Source organism: Lampetra fluviatilis, chromosome 52 (assembly GCF_964198595.1).
Source record: "Lampetra fluviatilis chromosome 52, kcLamFluv1.1, whole genome shotgun sequence".
NCBI classification, from domain to species: Eukaryota; Metazoa; Chordata; class Hyperoartia; order Petromyzontiformes; family Petromyzontidae; genus Lampetra; species Lampetra fluviatilis.
This window is the reverse complement of record NC_136326.1, coordinates 4,960,810-4,980,486: the sequence shown is the minus strand read 5'-3', so window position 1 is coordinate 4,980,486 and position 19,677 is coordinate 4,960,810.

Sequence of the window (19,677 nt, the reverse complement as noted above, 5' to 3'; positions counted from 1 at the left end):
TCCGCTAACAACACGGTGCGGGGGAGGCCTTCATCCAGCAGTGAATTGACGTTCGTCTAACCTTGAGACACGCGCGGCAGCACGCATTCTCAAGCGACGTCGTGGAACATTTCAGACGCGCGTTTTCAGCCAAAGGAACTCGACAAAATGTACCTTTGGCTACTCAGATCCAGTTCCTGAAGAAGGTTCCAGCACACAGGGGCGAAACGTCAGACATCGTGCTGACCAACAGGCGGGCACGACCCGGCACATGCCATGGAAAGCGAGGCAGCAAGCAGCACGAACGCGTAAACCGACGCGGCAGCGAGGGCTACGTTCGCAATTGATCTTGAAGTGCAGAATCGGCGCTTTGAACGCGATGCTGTGCTCTGCGCAGCCGAAGTGAGTAATTGCACGCATGCTTACAAATTCGCAACATAAAACCACTGCGATGTAGTTACGCGCGTGAGTACATTCAATTAGCAGCAAGGCACACGCCACAAAAGCCGCGATGGCATTCCGAGAGCAAATTTTCAATTAGCGACATCCAAAAGCTGTGTTGTATGCACGACTAAAGCCAGCGCTCCATTAACATTTGCATCATCAACTCTAGCGCACGGTCATAACGTGCCATCCCAGAGTGACTCGCAAATGGTACATCAACTCCTCCCATCACAATTATTCCAATAAAGACGATCACCGCATCGCGTGCTTTCAGATGCGCTTCTGCGGCCGTCTGGAACGCTCTTCCCTCTGATATTAGGAAGCCACTAGAGCTATGCACTTTTAAATCAACTAAATTGAAAACTAATTTCTTCAGAACTGTTTTTTGTGTCAAGTTTGTTGTACTTCCCCCACACCTCCGACGAGTACGGTTGGTTACGTATGGCGTGAAAGAAGTTCAACATGCATACGCGTACGAATGTCGAACTTCTTTCGCACATTTCGAAGTTGATAAAACGTTGCACCGCTGTGGCAAACGAAACAAGAAGCTGGCCACCGACTCATGAACGTCACCATGAGCTGATGTCACAATGGGGTCGTCCTGGCACGATCGTTCAAAGAAAAAATATCTCCTGCAACAAACCAACCCTTCATTTATTTCCAGCGGTGTTTCTCTGAGCCGGTGGCGGAAGTTGAAGTTCCACACATTCCTACAACGAAGGCATGGCCACTGCTGGCTTTACACCCGTGTGTTAGTCATCGTTCTATTTACCCCAAAGGGATGATGATCCAAAGCCAACTCGCAGATGGGGATTCGAATGAAAGCGATGCCCTCTGAGAAGAAACTTACAATTAAATTCAATTAGATTTAGCATTTCCATTACAATTCATTAATTGGAATTAAATATTAATGCATAATGAGTTTTCAGTGCTTGGAAGACGAGACACGCAAGTAAAAGTATGGTCCGCTTCAGGAGAAAACGTGATTTTTTTTTTAAAGCGGGCATTGACTCTACCAAATGTTGAAGATTCGGTCTACCAGACTACCGATTTAGTCTCATCCACACTCTTTGTGTTCAACCACCGACCACACTGCAGGTCACAGCGATATACTCAAGCCACCCACTCGCTCACACACTTCAATCACTCACCCACACACTCACCCACTGACACACTCAATCACCCGCCCGCACGCTCACCCACCCACTCAGTCACTCACTCACTCACCCACTACACCGCAGTTCACAGCACTTCTGCATCTTCCCCTCTCACCGTTCCAACTTGGAATTACAACCCGTTGTATCGCCCCCACCAATGTTCTTACATCCTTGCTCCATTTATGAAACGTATACTCCTCGTCTGTTATGACAGCATCAACAGTGGCTGCTCGTTGCTGACCGCTAGGCTTCGTGAACTTGCGCTCAGCGAACGGCGTTAATAAACACAAACTTAAAAGAATGAACTCATCGGATGTTTCCGTGGCAAAGGGACCCGACTCAATGGATCGCCGCCAGTTATTTCCTCTCCCCCTCTGAGGTCAATACAATAAAAATTGGTCTACTTTGTGCAAAGTCAAAGAGTGTTTTGATTGTGCACCAACATCTTGCCCATCACATGTGTTGTCGTCTGACACCGAGGGGGGGGGGAGTTATGGGACAATGCAGAATCATATCGCCACTGCTCATTCGCGTGCTGGGCTTATGCAGAATGACGCCGCGAGACAGAGAAAGAGGCACCACACACGGATTAGAAAAGCCACGCAGGTTAACACTTGTGAGACTCGCCAGCGGTTTGGGGAGGCCTGGATTGACCATGGCTGATGCTGACTGATGACTATTTGTGTGAAAAGAACGAGCACTAATGGGTCTCAGCTGCAGACAAGGACGTCTTCAATAAAGCAAGAACGAAATAAGTTCCTGGCCTTTTGAATTAAGGCACAAGCACAAGACGCCAGGACTCACAAGGCAGGACGAAGTAAGCGACTTGGAAACTTGAAATAGGACCACGAGCATACACGTGTCGCGAAGTGATAGTGTCCTTATTCTATCAACTTATTAATGAAAGTATCTCTTCAATTCGTGACCGATCTGTATTGTGTACGTTTCTATTTTTGAATGAATATCCGACCGCTGTAGAGTGGCGTTCGGCAACAGGCACACGCTGTGCTATGAACCTGATGACCCGAGTTTGATTGTTGGCCACGACTAACATCAGTGGCGAGTGGTTTCTCAATTAGTCCTGGGTCTGTCTGTTCCCACCAACACTGACCAGGGTGGTGAAGCATAGTCAATCAACCCCCATCACTGATCATTTGTAGGGAGGCCTTCATCCAGTAGTGGATTGACAAAGATCAGCAAATTATAATTATTGTTGTTTAATTATCTGATCAATCTTTACTCAGCTATCATAAGAACATGGCGACGTTATAAATGTCAGAACGTGTGGATATAAATCTGTGTTTTTGACAGACATATGAAAATGTAATTTCGATGTACTCCTGAACATAATGTACTATTTTAGACACCAAACAAATCTGCCTTGTGCTCGAATCTAATAATCAACCGGCATTTCTGCGAACGAGAGGGGAGATGCTCCCTTCCGGAGACTTTCACAGCCAATTGGGCAAATGTCAGTATGATGTGGAAATAAGGTGACATTTTCAAATTGATTATGGACTCAAGCTTTCGCGCGAGTGATTGGATGAAAGGGTTGTGACCTTGCAACTTTCTAAGTGGAAGGTCACGTTTTCAATAACTTTTCGGCACGGTCACCTTTAAAAAAAAATCATTATTATTATTCGTTTTTCTCCACGCGCAATTCTTTTTTTTTAACAAACGTATTGCGTACGGGGTAGTGGACTAATAACAAAAAAATTAATTCCAGAAATTTAAAAAACTCTACTTTTCTCTGCTCCAAAATCAATGTAGCCTAATGCATCACAAGTCTTGGTTTCATTAATATGCAAAACGCCCACGGGCAGACAATGTTTCCAAATTAACAATGGCTATCTGAGGCTTAACTTCCCAAAAATAACTTCTGATATTTAAGTAAACGGTTGTTCATACAGGGACGTTAATGACTTTGGACAGAAGAAAATTGGCTCTCGTGAATAGCCTGGCAAAGCTCACTATTAATACCATTACGGTACCTTGTGTGCCGGCCTTAATTCCCTTTTGTGAATCGTAATTGTTTTAAAACTCATCACGCTGCAATGTGACACCTCGTGTTGCTCATTGCAAAAGCATGTCGAACCCATCAAAACCGAACACTTGCTTAATCGTATACCTACCTCCTTTTGTTGAAGGGACGTAAGTTTCTGTTTAGTTTTGTGCTGGATGCCTACAACCAAATTACCATGAGATCCATAATTGAAGATCTTGGGTTAGATCGTGTACATATACATGTGTAGTGTCAGTAATTCAGAGACAGGAATTATAGGAGGCACCTTCTTTGTTATCAACTTCCACAGTCTCGTCCACACACTCTTCACAGTAGCTCAGCCCAGCCTGTACACAACACTAGCCGTCTAACACTGACGGCGCTGACTGAGATAGCCAACTCTCCTTCGTAGCGCAATATCTAGCGGAGACGTTTAGCGATGACTGCAACGAGATGACTGTGACGACGAGACGATTCCACTCCAGGAACCGGCAGCCTCGAGCTCCCCGCTCTTGGCTCCTTTTATGCTCCCAGCCTGGCCCCGCCCTGACCGCGCCTCCCTTCTCGAACCTGCTAGCAGGTTCCAGGGGCCTCCAGATAGGGTCCGCCGTGACCCTTGCCCTAGTTCCTCCGCTCTGCCCACACACACCGTGCACGCCCTCACCGGCGTGTGTGCTCTGTCCCCCGCAGTCGCAGCCGCTGTCCACCAGCCGGTGCTATAACACTACACGTGTGCCGTTAATCCCGCTACCACCCTATGACAGAGCCAAAAACCTATCTTGTGGATAATATTGGTCGCGAAAGCCTACGTGTTAAACCTACCATGAGATCTTTGTCAGATGCCTTGTAACATACTTAGGTTTTTTCGGTAAAGTCACGTAGGTAAAAAAATAAAAATTAATAAAAAATAAAATAAAAAATCACGACGATTCGGAGGCAACACAAGCTTCCGTCTTCAGGTGGAACCGTCACAGCACGATTGCTGTATCAAGTAAAGAGAAATTCCAAGAGACCCGACCTTGTATATATACTGGTTGAGGGGGGAGGAGCCACGGTAGGCCCCTGGATAGGAGATGCCTTGTTACTCACCATTAGCATCCAGTCAGGCGGCTCAGTGATAGAGCGTCACAGGCTCCCAACCGGAAGTGAGACGAGTTAAACCCCTGTTTATGATGCAGCCCCATCACCTCACCTCGGGGTCAATAAAATGAGTACTACCGTGTGTGGATGTCAACATCCCCAATGGAGGATGACCCATGTTAAAATCATTCCTGAAACTCAGGCATGCCCTTTCTCAGATAACAAAGACAACGAATTAAAATAATAGCGACGTTTCGATTGCAACACAAGCAATCATCATCAGGCATAAGATAAATAGCAACAAAAATCTAACTAGAAAACTATAGACAGACATACAAGCAGAAAGACATCACAAGGACACACAGAGAGAGGACACATATCGGCACAGAGAGAGGGGTCGTTTCTGTGACGGTCCCTTAAATATAGGGGGGGGGCGGGGACGGAGAGAGGGAGGGGGCAGAGAAAATTAGCATATCAATGAGTGGACGGCAACGTGTTGCTGCTGCGCAAGTAAGATGACGACGTGGCACGGCACGCAAGCTTGAAAATTAGGAGAAAGACACACTAAAATTAAATAACCTCGCAAAATATCGAAATGTGATGTAATGCAACACAGAGAGTCGGTCAACACACAATTAACGCATAGCCTGGTTGATTACGTATTTCAAAGATTGCTAAGTTAGAATTTAAGTGTGAAAATTCCAAAGAGAGGACACAGGCAGAGAGAACAAATAGCCAGAGAGAGAAAAAAGATAAGCGTAATCAACCAGGCTATGCGTTAATTGTGTGTTGACCGACTCTCTGTGTTGCATTACATCACATTTCGATATTTTGCGAGGTTATTTAATTTTAGTGTGTCTTTCTCCAAATTTTCAAGCTTGCGTGCCGTGCCACGTCGTCATCTTACTTGCGCAGCAGCAACACGTTGCCGTCCACTCATTGATATGCTAATTTTCTCTGCCCCCTCCCTCTCTCCGTCCCCGCCCCCCCTCCCTATATTTAAGGGACCGTCACAGAAACGACCCCTCTCTCTGTGCCGATATGTGTCCTCTCTCTGTGTGTCCTTGTGATGTCTTTCTGCTTGTATGTCTGTCTATAGTTTTCTAGTTAGATTTTTGTTGCTATTTATCTTATGCCTGATGATGATTGCTTGTGTTGCAATCGAAACGTCGCTATTGTTTTAATTCATTATTTTATCTTTAGACGTGACTTAACCGAAAGAACCAAAGAATAATTCCTGCAGTCACGAAAGCTCCAAAAATTAAGAACAAATACAACATTAAATACCTCGTATTTTAGTTGTACTATTTTCCTTAGGTGCCCTGTACCCGTGCTCTGCAATATTGACGTGTTTTGTCTTTAGATGTTGTTGTTGCTGCTGCTGTGGCTGACACATCACGGATCTCCCGTGTAGAATAGCCGGAGCGACTGGCTGAACGGGAACCATGCGTGGAAATAAATAAAATAAACCTAAACAAACACAACCGATCGCCATTATCATTGTCTTCACGAACAAAAAAACACGAACACACAATACAAACACTCAAGCTGATGGTTCACAAGCTCTGAAATTATATCAGTGGTGACTCATAAACGATGTAAAAATGATCATAATTCAACCCTCTGCTTTACCACTTCTGAATGAAGGGCTCTCAATGCCACTGTCATTCGTGGCGGATGTTTGGCCATACTTCACCACTTTGGTTAGCGCGGGTTGGTGAAGGAGGAATCCCTGGACGAGTTCAGATATCGGTAACGACCTGTTACGATCCGTGGCTGAGAATCGAACACGGGTGTGACACGGTTCATGACGCAGTGCGTCACCGTTCGCGAACACGCATAGCTAATTCCAAAACACTCTCCACCATCCGTGTCGCGTGCATTATTTATCTGGGTGCCGACACAGGATTAAATGTTAGCCAGAAGCACACTGCCGGACAAAAACGAGCAACACACCTTTTTTTTAAACAGTTGCTGAGCACAGGGCCCAAAGGCCCAAAACGTCGAGGAACAAATGGCACAATCAAAGTTGTAGCACATGAGAGGTCACGTGTTTTTGAACCGAGCACGTATTTTGTTTATGTAACCCAGGACTCTGTACACGCTGGAAAATGATTTAAATCCGCACTTAATTCATCACTAAAGATTTGCTGGAAAAGCTCCTCGGCTGGCTTGGCTATTGGGATCATTATCGGCGTAAGGCACTGCCATAGCACTGCTGTATTACGCAACCCGAGATTCCGATAATTCTATGAACAGATTTATGAGCAAAATAAGACGAGATGGATGTGGCGTTACCAAAATATTTCCTGGAACAGTGTTTGGCACTGTTTCGGCTGAATATTTGCACTCGTTGTAATGCGAAACTTAACCAAGCAAATATTTTTAATGTTACCAGGCAAGTCCTACTGAGCTATATAGCTATTTTTCAGAAGCGACCTGGCCATAAATCATAGCTCAATGAAGAAGCTTATCATGTGGAAATGTATAGCAGCCAAATACTCTCCGATGCACGTTTCTAAATGTGGAGGGAAACACCGGAGGATCCGGAGAAAAATCCACGCAACAATGGGCAGAGGGACACGCAAACTGGAAACATTGAGGCGTCAAGATCGGGATCCAGGCGAGGTAGTTAACATCTCACCACCGTGGCGCCCTCCGTTCGTTTGACAATGCAATGCTGAAAAAAAAGAAAAACACCACAGCTCCTCTTCCACATTAACATTCAGACAGTACCACACACACAACGCGATGTGTATTTACTTTCGGTTCTGGCATCGCAAACAAGCAAGCTCTGGCGAGGACCTCAATCGCCGCTCGCCACTGCGTTTGCAAAGCGGACCACGTTATTCATTTTGGCAGCTCCAGGAATCCTCTTGGGCTGTGAACGCCGCGGTAAGAGCGTTTCCCAAGCACATTAAGCAAATGAAGAAATATGAGCCTCAGGCAATTCACGGCTCGCTTTCTTTATTTTGAATTCTGTTTGTTTGCTTACTTCGCACGCCGCTATTTACAATGTGCTGGCTCATGATACGCTCAAGTAGTCTGGAATAGGGGTATGAATTTAATTATCATCATTATTATACGAGTATTTTTATTATTATATGTGCTCGCTTACCCAAGGAAAACTTTTCCCGAGTCGCATATATTTTTCAGAAGGGTTCTGATAATGGTTTCTGTGCAGTGGGGCGAAATGAGCGTCACGTGTTTTTTTTCCCAATTAGCTAAATTGGCGAGTAACTCTTTAAATTTGTGCAGAATTTTAACAGTAATGGTCCTATCTTTTTCAAATTATGTCACGCTATTTTTTGCAGACGGCGCGAATTTTATTTGTATTAACCAGGGCGGCCTGCAGGAATCGAACCTCTGCAACTTGCGGTGAATGCGCAACTGCTGGACCATGTCATCTCCCCCATAAGGCGAATTAATGTGTTTACTATGATCGAGTGAATTGCAAAACTCAATTTTATGTCCACTCAAAATAAGCAGGGCTGATTGCCACTGGTGGAAATTCTAACATTCCTACGGTGGGGTCCCAGTTTTGGCTTGGGTCAAAGTGTTGTGTTTTTGCGATGAACACTCCTCCAAGCTGTGACCACACGTTAGAGAGCGACAATGCTCTTTGATAGATCTGGTCAAACATTTCAATGTCGGAACCTTTCTTAAAACATTTTATCTGAAGACTTCCCTGGAGTGTCATGAATAAGCAGATAATATGGGGGAGGCCTTCATCCAGCAGTGGATTGGCAAAAGGATGTACATTTTATTATTATTACTCCTTCAACATTGAACAGCATATTTATATTCTTGAACTCTCCAGACTGAAATTAGCAATTGGGTGGCACCAAACTCAGATCCAGTCATGGGAATTCCACATTCATATGGCAGGAAGCATTACAGGCAATGAACACGACCACGGTTATAATAAACTACGACAGATATTCACAAAAACGAAACGTTCAATTCACTTTTGGAGGAACAAGTACTGAATTCCCACCCAGGGGTTGACTCAGCCCATCATCATCATCATCCTTGGGAAGGCCGATTAAATGCCATACCACTTTGTGGGGAATCAACAACGGTCGTTATATGGAAAAAAGGTCTCAGCCATGGGAATGTAGAATTTCCACCACAGACACTAAACCACGGATGAAGATTATTGCCGCCCAGGATTTTATGTGCAGCAAGAAGCATTTATTTTTCACTTTAATGTGTTTTATGCGCACATTTAATTTCGCGGTTCTCATAGGAATGAAATTACCCACACTTGAAGCACCCGGATGGTGATTTATCAACAAACGGGCTGCTTGTGGATTCACATTAATGTGCCAGTACATTACTGGAGACGAGACTTGGAGCAGCAATAATGGTTGAACAACAAGATCCAAAAACCCCACATAAAGTGGTTGCATTGTGCTACTGTTATCATCCACCCATGTAAAAGCCATCCTCATGAAAAAGAGGAGAAAAAAATTAACCCGTAAAAACAAAGTTTTTCACTATAAATCCTTTATATGCGTGGCGGCTAGAGTCCTCTCGTCCTCTGGCTTGAGATGGCTGCCACCTATGGGTCAGATGATTGCCTGCCACCATTAAGCAATTGGTAATTAAATATAATTTATTTTTTCCTAAAAAGTGTAAAATTTTGAAAAAAAAATTTCACGAAAATAAATTGTCACGCACAACGAGTCTGTGTGCAAAATGTCAGCACGATTGGATCACGGGAAGTGGGTTAAAAAACGACCGAAAGATTTGCACGGTCGTAAGCGCGCAAGCAAGCAAGCAAGTGCACTTAATATAAAGGATTTAAAAACAATCCAGCTTTCAGTTCCTATATTCTCCGGATTATCAGATGCTCTGGAATGTAAGAGGCACGCCGAACTAGTGCCCAGTGTCAATAAATTACACGAAGACAAATACAAAGATTCCCCGTATAGCCCTAACAGACTGTTAGGGCAAGTGCTATTAGCGAGCACCTATAAAGGTCTCGTTTTCAGGGCTGCCCTCCAATGTTTTTGTTAAAGATGTGTTCAGCCAATTAACGACGAGTGATTAAACGTGTGGAAGGAAACCGGAGCACCCTGAGAAAACCCACGGCATGCGTGAAGGGGCAACAGTGTATCGCCGTATGGATGGAAACACATGGATGTTAATCCACTTGCTGTACCGCCTTCTCCTGGCGAACCAGGGTATGGCACCAGGACGCCCCACGGGAAAGGAGCTTCGCAACGTTTGTGCGGTGATCCAGCAACCCCTCGCCCCCGCAGTACAAGATTGCAGGCCACGTGCGTAGCCACCACCGCACCACCAACTTTTGTTTTAAAATGCAAGGGGAAAAGAACCGCCTCGCATTATCCAGTTCATACAATTACGAGCACATTTTACAAACTAAGTTTAAAAAAAATCCGCATGCGCCGACCATGAGAAGCATTGCAATCAAAGAAACTACAGGGACGTGTCATTTAAAACACCTATCGGACTATGTGTGTCCTTTTAATTTTCTGTTCGTTTGATAATACACCCAGTTGAAAGGCACACGTGGGGTCCGCGAACTGCATTGAATTTCAAAGTGTGCAATAAAGACTTGGCATTAAATATAGATCGGCATCATCTATCAAAGACCATTTACGGACCGGCTCCAGTGGTCAAAGCGTGTGAATTGCATTTCTTAAGTTGATAGTTTAATTTACCCAGCCTGGCACCTGAGATAATTGTACGCGCCCACAAGGACTGTGACGTTCGCACCCGAGTTCCGTTTGATGTCAGAGACAATATTAAAAAGTACATCGTCACCTGCTCAAGTCGATGCGCACTTTGTCGGCCGTGATATATTCCTCACTGGCCATTTTCACTTCGCTTGCCAAATCTGTACAGGAGACAACTTGCGTCGAGTTCTTGATTCGCTGTCGCAGTTCGAAATCCTGGTAGCGGCGGCGGGGGGGGGGGGGGTCGATTTTAGCCCATCTTTTATTCATGGATGATAAAAAAAAATAAGTACCACTCTCCTGGGAAGTCATCGATGGTTTCCCATGCGAAACGGTTCCTGTGGCGTAGGAATATGTAATTCCCAACCAATGGCTCGGGCCAAACGATATGTAAACGAGCCCCACCAAACTTTTCACTGGGTAAAAAAAGTCGAGACGCCTCCGAACGATGCCCTTGAGTCCACTGCGCAGGCTGTCAAGGAATAAGCTCCCCCACAGCGTGCTGAACAGCAAGCGCTTCAACTCGAAATGCGCTGAAGGAACCCTCACCTCACTTTCATCCGACAGTGTCTTACGCGAGCATAGAAACAGGGCGATCAAAATCAAAAATCTTTACTTAGACTGTAGGACTCCAATGAGCCATGAGGCTCTTCCTGTCACAGACGTCCAGTATGGGCTTGTCAGAGTGAGGCAGTGGAACGTAGTCATGGAAGCTGGAAGACTTCCTTTAACTTCCCACCAAGGGCAGCTGAAAAAAACCTGGCGATTTCAGCTCACGGGTTGTCCCCCGTGTGTTGTTCGGCATGATGTCCGACGTTTCGCTCCACCGTGCTGGCAGCTTCGTCTGGAAGGGTTCTCTGGAAGGGTTCTCGAATGAGTTCCTGAAGCGGCACGAGCCGAAAACACACGCGGGATGGCTACATGGGGCAGCAACAACCTCCATAACAACAGGCGCCATTGGCCACTAAGTAGCCGTGACGTCACCGCGGCGCTTGTGCCAGGCTATGTGCACGTTAAGGCCACGTGAAGTGTCGAGCGCCCAATGGCAGGAGGGCAGGAGGTCACGGGACAGAGCCAGCAGGTGCCATGGGTTGACTGACTGAGATGAGTGGCAGATGCAACTACGGCAGCACGAATTCCCGCACAGTATCAGTCTTGGCACGTTTTACTCCACAGTTCCCCTCGTCTGCCTCATCGATTGATCTCGTCTCCGCCTCTCCGCGAGCATCAGGGTCTTCGCGCTAGGGAGGCACGGGTCTTGTTCTCGCCTCCGATTTCGAGGACGCGTCTCAACGCTCGCTGCAGGGTGCGTCAATTCTCCTCCGCTCTCTCTCCGCGTACACATCGCCCTTTGAAGCTCTCCCCCACCTCGTAAAGTCAAGAGTCCCGTTAAGCTTGTCATCTCTCATTGGCTACCTTGACTCGAGCTTTCGAGAGAGAGAGAGAGCTCATAATCAACGTTTTTGGGTTTAGATCGCGTTATTTATAAATGTGTCGTAACCCTCCACCACCCGACACGGCAAATCAGTAAAAAAGTGTCACGTTGACAAAAGACAAATAGTTCACTGCTTTAGCCCACCGGTGTGTTGAAGCGTGAAACCACAACATTTACAATTTGAGTACGACGTTTCGCTGGTAATTGTGACACTTTTTTACTGATTGGCCGTGTCGGGTGGTGGAGGGTTACGACACATTTATAAATTACGCGATCTAAACCCAAAAACGTTGATTATGAATAATATTGGTCGCGAAAGCCTACGTGTTAAACAGAGAGAGAGCTCTCCGATGCCTTCCGATTGCACCGCGTGACGCGATGTCCGACGATTCACGCCACGTTCTGGGAAAATTATTGAGGAACTGATTAGTCTCCCAGGTGTGCACGGGACGGAACGCCAGGCGCCATTCGGAGCGCCCACGCGGTACAGACAGACCGACGACGCATCACAGAGCTCCGCAGAAACAGCCGGGAAAAAAACCCCGCGCAGTGGCAAAAAACCTCCAAACACTCACACTCAGGTGACAAACGTCAACGAAAAAAGGCTTCAAAGGTCATCAGATTCCTCCGGGATGAAAAAAATTATTCTCTAACAATGTAACATTTTTAATGTATAAATACGTTAAAATATATACGCTGAATCAAATTAGAACCTCGAAATGCGTTTCCAACTTTAAAAGGTTTTACTGCACGGTCTGCGTGTGAATGCAAGCTGGTAACTAGGTTCAATCTAGATCTGAAGTTTTCGTGACTGCAGGGATCCATACTCTTTGGTGCTTTCGGTAAAGTCACGTAGGTATAAATACCATAAATAAAATTTCATAAAATAAATAAAATTGTATTTTATTTTATACCTACGCGATTTTACCGAAATAACCAGTGAGTATGGTAACTAGATTTTTAGGGGCTAAAATGTCGTGAGGCCTCTCGACTCACCGCCTTGCAGCTCGAGCCGTGGGCACGAACTCACGACCGTGTGAGGGTCAGGTGGTCTAACTAAGCACCCCCTTCTGGGTTGCTTTTCATCAATTGTATCCGACAAGTCCCTTGAAGACCAAGTTAAATTTCGCTCAAAGGAGCGTTGAGGCAGAAGCTCATATCCTTGTGTTGTTGTTAGATCGCGTAAATAGATAAATGTGTCGTTAAAACCCGCCACCACCCGACGCAGCCAACTAGTAAGGGTTGTTACGTAAACAGAACGTGGCCAATTCGTCACGAGTACAGCACACCGGTTGTGTGTTGGAGAGCCAAGCCCCAACATTTACAATCTGAGTACGACGTTTCGCCAGTAATGACAACTAGCTTTATTAGGCAACAGCCAGATTTGTGGAGAAGTCCACCTGTTTCGTTCCTTATATATAGAGGCGTAGATGTGGTGACCACGCTTCTGCGCTCTTGCACAAAGTGGGGGGGGGGGGGATTACTGCTTTGCAGCCCTGACAGTGGTGGCAATTCCGCATTGCTGTGACCAGGGTGGGGTGAATGCCTCTCCAACAGGAAAACCATTGTAGGGTTCCCCACAAAATGGTACTGATTTTATCCACCCAAAAGATAAATTATGGGTCGATTAAACCCCTAACCATAGTTCGAACTCATATTCTTGGTTCTTTCAGTAAAGTGACATAGAATGGAAATAATAAAATAATAAAAATAAAACATAATAAAATAGTTCTCACGACGTTTTGGCCACAACGCAAGCAGCCGTCCTACGTGACTTTACCAAAAGAACCAAGAAGATGAATCCCTGCATTCACGAAAGCTTTAAATAGAAATATAGTTCGAACTCATAACCTTCCGACCGCGAGCTGATCGCTGCACCGCTGAGCCACGCGCCGACGGATCCGAAACGAGTCGGCTCACGAGGCAACGAAATGTCATTCTGACGATAGCGAAGCTTTGACATCTTCATCAGGGAGACATTTGACGAAAGCGATACATGCAAGCAGGTTACACACAAAACAGAAAATTCACTCCGCACCCTATGCACCTGGTGCGCTTCGCATTTGGAACATATTGGCTTTAAATCGGGGGGTGGAGGGCAAAGGAGCCAACCCGAACATTTTTTTTTTCGATTTAAAGCTTTCGTGACTGCAGGGATTCATCTTCTTGGTTCTTTCAGTAAAGTCACGTAGAAGGGAATTAATAAAATGATAAAAATAAAACATAATAAAATAATTCCAACGACGTTTCGGTCATAACGCAAGCAGCCGTCCTCAGGTGAAGAACAGGTCTGTCGGAAAGACAGCGTCTGACACTGTCTTGCGTTGTGGCCGAAACGTCGTGAGAATCATTTTATTATGTTTTATTTTTATTATTTTATTATTTCCCTTCTACGTGACTTCACCGAAAGAACCAAGAAGATGAACCCGAACACTGTCAAAGCTCTCATCAAAGCTCGCCATTTCGTCCGCGCGCAGCCCCCTTGCGCTGGGGGAGATGGACGGCTGGTAATTACGTCGAGATGGTGATGTGGCCACTCCTCATCTCTTTGTTTCCATGCACAGCTAGCGGCAGCGGAGATGAATGTCGCACGCCACGGCAGACATCCGTGGGGGGCGTGGAGTGGCGCGCATTAATGTTTCTTGACCTAGTGACCCTCCCATTGATCTTGCACCCTCCTGGGCAAAAAAAAGACAAAGAAGCCCCGTGTAGCCTGTAACAGAAGATTGGTGCAAGTGCTGTTTGCGAGCACCTATGAAAGCCGGCACGGCACATGAGGAGGTGGGGGTGTGGGTGGCCAGCACCACGCCCGGCCCACTTTGTCTCCCTAGTGGCGATGTTTACACATCGCACTTGGTACTCATTTGAGGCTGAGTCGACCTAGGGGAGGCCCAGGACCGGTTCAAATAATCGTCACTGCTGTTGGCCGTGAGCGGGAATCGAACTCGGGTCGCCGGGTTCGTAGCGCAGCGCGCTAACCGCTATACCACCGCTCCCCACACTGACACACATCCACACTCACACATACACTCACGAACGGCTCGCCTCTACCATGCACATCCAAGAGCAATCAAACACATTTTTGAAAATTATTTTGAGGTGGCCGGGTGCATGACAGCAAACACAACACCCTCCCCTGCTGTGAGAGAGCATTTCGCGTTGTATTTCAGTCAATAACCCTCGGATTTTTATTCGGTCGAGCGACACTGGCGCAATATGCACAACTCATAATCAGAAGCTCACGAAAGCTCAAATCGTGCTTGGCTGTTGATGACCTATCATTATAACCTCAGAGGTCAATGAAATAAGTGCCACTTTGCGGATAGCTATTTTCTGATCAAATCGACCCGAATGTTTCAGATCTCGTCAGATCTTGGGAGGCAGGAGAGAGTGTGTGGGGAGGGGGGGGGCTGGGATAGTTGAGACGTCCTCGCCACCGATATTAATAAAAACGCAGGGGCTCCGACCAAGTGCTGAATCCAGGACAACGAAGGTTGGGAGCGCTGTACGCTAAACCGCTGCACCACAAACAGTGAGGCGGCTTAAATCGCTCGGTAAACGACGTTACATTTTCACGCGAACTTTCGGCGTGATTCATTCATCAAAACCCACGGCGACCGACTTGAGAAGGGGAAAACGTGTGTTCCCACCACCACCATCACCCCCCTTTTGTTGCTTGTCGCTTCGTGAAATTTCCGCGAGCTCGGTAGGCGATTGCGAGGCGCGCGGGGCAGTGTCACTCGCAAGACACACCGCGGGTTTTCGGTGGCGTCGAAGGGAGGCCACGTTCGAATCGCAGGGCCCTCTCGCGTCGAAGGTAGACCAGGCTCCACTCGTTGGCGAGAGAACGCACGCGTGTCAACAGCGACTTGATAATTGTGTTGCTGCTTAAAACAGCGCGGGGCAGCCCCCTGAGCCGGCGATAGGAAGTTCGCATTCCAAATGACAGGGACCAATTGCACCAGAGGGCAGTGTTCTTCACTAATTTTCAGGGGGGGGGGAGGGGAGGAGCACTTTCGACGATAAGACATCATCAGTATGTGGGAGGGACCGCCACACATTTGACACAATTGTAGGTTTGACAGCAGCAAGATGATGATGATGAGTGGTGTTGTCACTCGTTGTGTACTGTCGGGGAGCCGCACATCAGGGCCGCACTAAAGGCCACCAGGGGCTGCCAGTGTCCCGGGGGCCTTGCAATGAAGAACGCTGCCATGGTATGACCACGAGTGACCTCTCGAACTAGTAATCTTTTGATTGACCCCAGAAGGGTGAGTGCTTACATTGATATGGAGGGGAGGCGGTGCATAGCGCTGATGATAATATTCACAGCGGGTTTCCCACGCAGTTCATGTCAAGGCACCTGAGCAGCGTTGTTTTCCAAATAATTAATAAAGCTATTGATCGTAGACCCAATTAAAATGTTCATAGACAGAACAGTACAGACAATTAACTCAACAAACGAGTGAACGCCAACGAAAAAAGTAAAAATGTGATCGGGTCTCCGTTCCATATTGCCCAATTCGTTTGAGTTATTTGTACACTATCTGAAAACATTTCTTTATTTTCGTGTTAAATTATTGAATTGTGAGTGCCATTGATAATGTTTCTTAGGATGCTGTTCGTCCCCCAACTATGGTGTCAAAACAGTGACTGGGAAAGCGTTAATTATAATGGGATGGGTGATGGGCAGTCATCCTCAAACCCGCAATTTGGATTCACAGCTCTCTGATTGTGGAACTTAGTGTGAGGGTCAGCAAACATCGTTCCTTCATTAAGTTGCATGCTTTGCAATTGCACTGGCACGGCCTGATAGGCACATTGCGAGAAACGCATGCAAATGAGAGATATTGCATGAACAAAAATAAAACGATTTAAAGCTTTCGTGACTGCAGGGATTCATCTTCTTGGTTCTTTCGGTAAAGTCACGTAGAAGGGAAGTAATAAAATAATAAAAATAAAACATAATAAAATAATTCTCACGACGTTTCGGCCACAACGCAAGCAGCCGTCCTCAGGCGAAGAGGACGGCTGCTTGCGTTGTGGCCGAAACGTCGTGAGAATTGTTTTATTATGTTTTATTTTTATTATTTTATTACTTCCCTTCTACGTGACTTTACCGAAAGAACCAAGAAGAAAAATAAAACGGTCACGGGCGTAAATTTGCCGCTGGAATGGAAGAGTGCTGATGGGCAAGCCATGTAATAGAATGACAGCAAAAAGTAGCATGACCTCCATGGAGATGGAGCAATGAGATCGGCTGATGTACAAAGACGAGATGTATTCTGGTATTACAGGACTGACGACAAGGGATGAAAATGTGGATAGACCATGGCTATTGTGCTGTTTTTTTATTCCATTGTAAAGAATACACTAAACTATTTTTTATATTAACAGGTAAGGCCCACTGAGCTACATAGTTTTTTTCAGAAGCGACCTGGCCACATATGATAGATCAAAGAAGTGGCCTATCACGTGCACGTTTATAGCAGCCAAATATTCTAAAAGCATGTCAATTCTAAATGTGGAGGGAAAACCCGGAGAAAAATCCACACAACCGCAGGGAAAGAGAAATGCAAACTCCAAATATCCAGGCGTCAGGGTCGAGATAAAACCCACGAGCTCCTGTACACCTGGCGAGGTGGTTAACATCTCACCTCCGTGGCGCCAATAAGTATTGGCACGCTATACATTTCCCATCAAATCATAGTACTGTAACCTTAGAAAGCTTAACATCAGGATATTGAAACAAAAGCAAGTTAAAACAAGAAATTATGAAGTCATTTGTACCCAATTAAAGAATACCGAAACCGTCGCGTACCGGCAATGTTTATTTTTTTAATCAACTATTCTCAGGAGCGTGAAGATGATCGTTTGTTTGCTTTTAATTCGACAAACTATTCACCGTGGCCGAGCAAAGTTGCGCTGATGAGAAGTCGGATTCGAGGCAGTACTGCGTGCTTTTAGTGCAAAACAAGTAATTCTCCCCGACTGCACGAGCCATTTACCATCGCCTCTCTCCTAAATATATTTATTTATTTGCCAACAAAGCCTTCATGTCGTCCCGTTTTGCGGCCCTCCAAAAGCACCGTTGGAAACGGTTTGGAGCCTGGAGTTTATGAGCGCAGCATAATGGGTAGACGAGTCGTAGCTAGCGGCGTTGTTGAATTGATAAGGGAAAGAGTTTCAGTTGTAAACGACAGTAATAATAATAATTTATTAAACGGAAGGAATGGAACAACATCCGTGAAGACGACAACCTGGGAGATGGGAGCGGTCGTTATGTGGCGGCTTGTTGCATCCCAGGATTGTGAGAGATGGCGGCGGCTTCGGGAGGTCTTCATCCAGCAGTGGATAGATCAAGTTAGGCGACGATTATGATTACTTACAACCATTTGATGAATGAGGGCCGAGTCAACCTAAGCCTGTGTGGGTGGCGTGGGCGACTTGATCATACTCTTTAGCAAAGTCTGGCTTGGCGAAGGCAGCGAGCATTGATTTTTTAATGAGCAAAGTAGAGGACTACAATGGATGTGCTGCCACTCCCTGCTGCTCACGAATATATGCTGAACTTATTTCACGCCGTACGCAGCCAACTGCGCTCGATGTAGCCTTGCAGCAGCCTGCAACACCCTGTGTTTGTGCAGCAATATCTAGACTCGATTTTTTTCCTTAGCTTCAGAGAGCTGATGTCATCGGGCGCATTCATTGCGCTTTGGTCGTAATAATATTGATGCTAACCAAGTCTTACTTTGAATTGAAAGGCAACTTACTGAAAATATACGCGACGCGATGTTCAGCACGTCCGAAACCGGGCGTTTGGATAGCTATCTCGCTCATTGGTGGACCGGCATGGTGAAGTATGGTCACACATTCCCCCGTAACCGACAATTTGGCGAGGAGGCCATCACGCAGGAGTGATTCGACAAAGGGCCGTAAATATTTTTGTTCACGATTGGAAAAATGTGGTGACTCAGAATTGTAGTTCAAACCAATGATTCAAAGCACACGCGGTCACATGCATCATCATTATCATCATCCGTCATCGCGCGGGAGCCTTTGCTCATGCGAATTCAATCAGCGGGCCCTGCATCATTGGAATGTTTAAGTGGCCAGTAACTGGTGCCATCACTTGAAGGCAGTTACATCTCAATTGGCTTCACCTTTAGCCTCCAAGATTGGGGGAGCGCCTTCGGAAGACAACGAGAAATCGGTCCGCGGAAAGGTTGAATTGTTTTGACGTCAACAGATAACCCCACCGAAGGCGGAAGAGGAATTTGATGTGGCCTATTCTCATCTCGCGCTTTCTATTTTAATGTCGACTCTACAAAGCCCACTGCATGGCGCTGGCATAATTGCTTTGCCACTTGAAGAACCGGACGCTGCGCACCAAACCCACCGTCCATCCTACCGCGAATGATTCATTTTATTTTAAGATCAACAACGTTCATTCAAAAACATTTTGTACTATGCTTATTTACCCAGGAAGGCGTCGCCTGTATCTCGCAAAAAAAAAATCTGCAGGATCCTGCCAAAGTTTTCTCTGTGGGATTGGAATGTAGATAATGTCGATTACAATTACATTTTTTGCTGGTAATATTTCAATCGTGGTAAATTTAGACCATGATGCCGGCACACAATGGCCCGACTCTAGCGAATTTCGTCACGGGATCTTTGACGTCTGCTGTGAAACAGACAGCGGGTATTGTTACGCCCGCAGGTAATAATCAGGATTCTAACCGCGAGCCTCTGCAACAAGCGGCGAACACGCTATATCGCTCGACCGTGCGAGGCCATGTCACCGCCCCAATAAACAAAATTGGGTACGCGTTCAGTCCATTTCTTAGAGGGATCTAGTTCTAAAATGAATCCCGC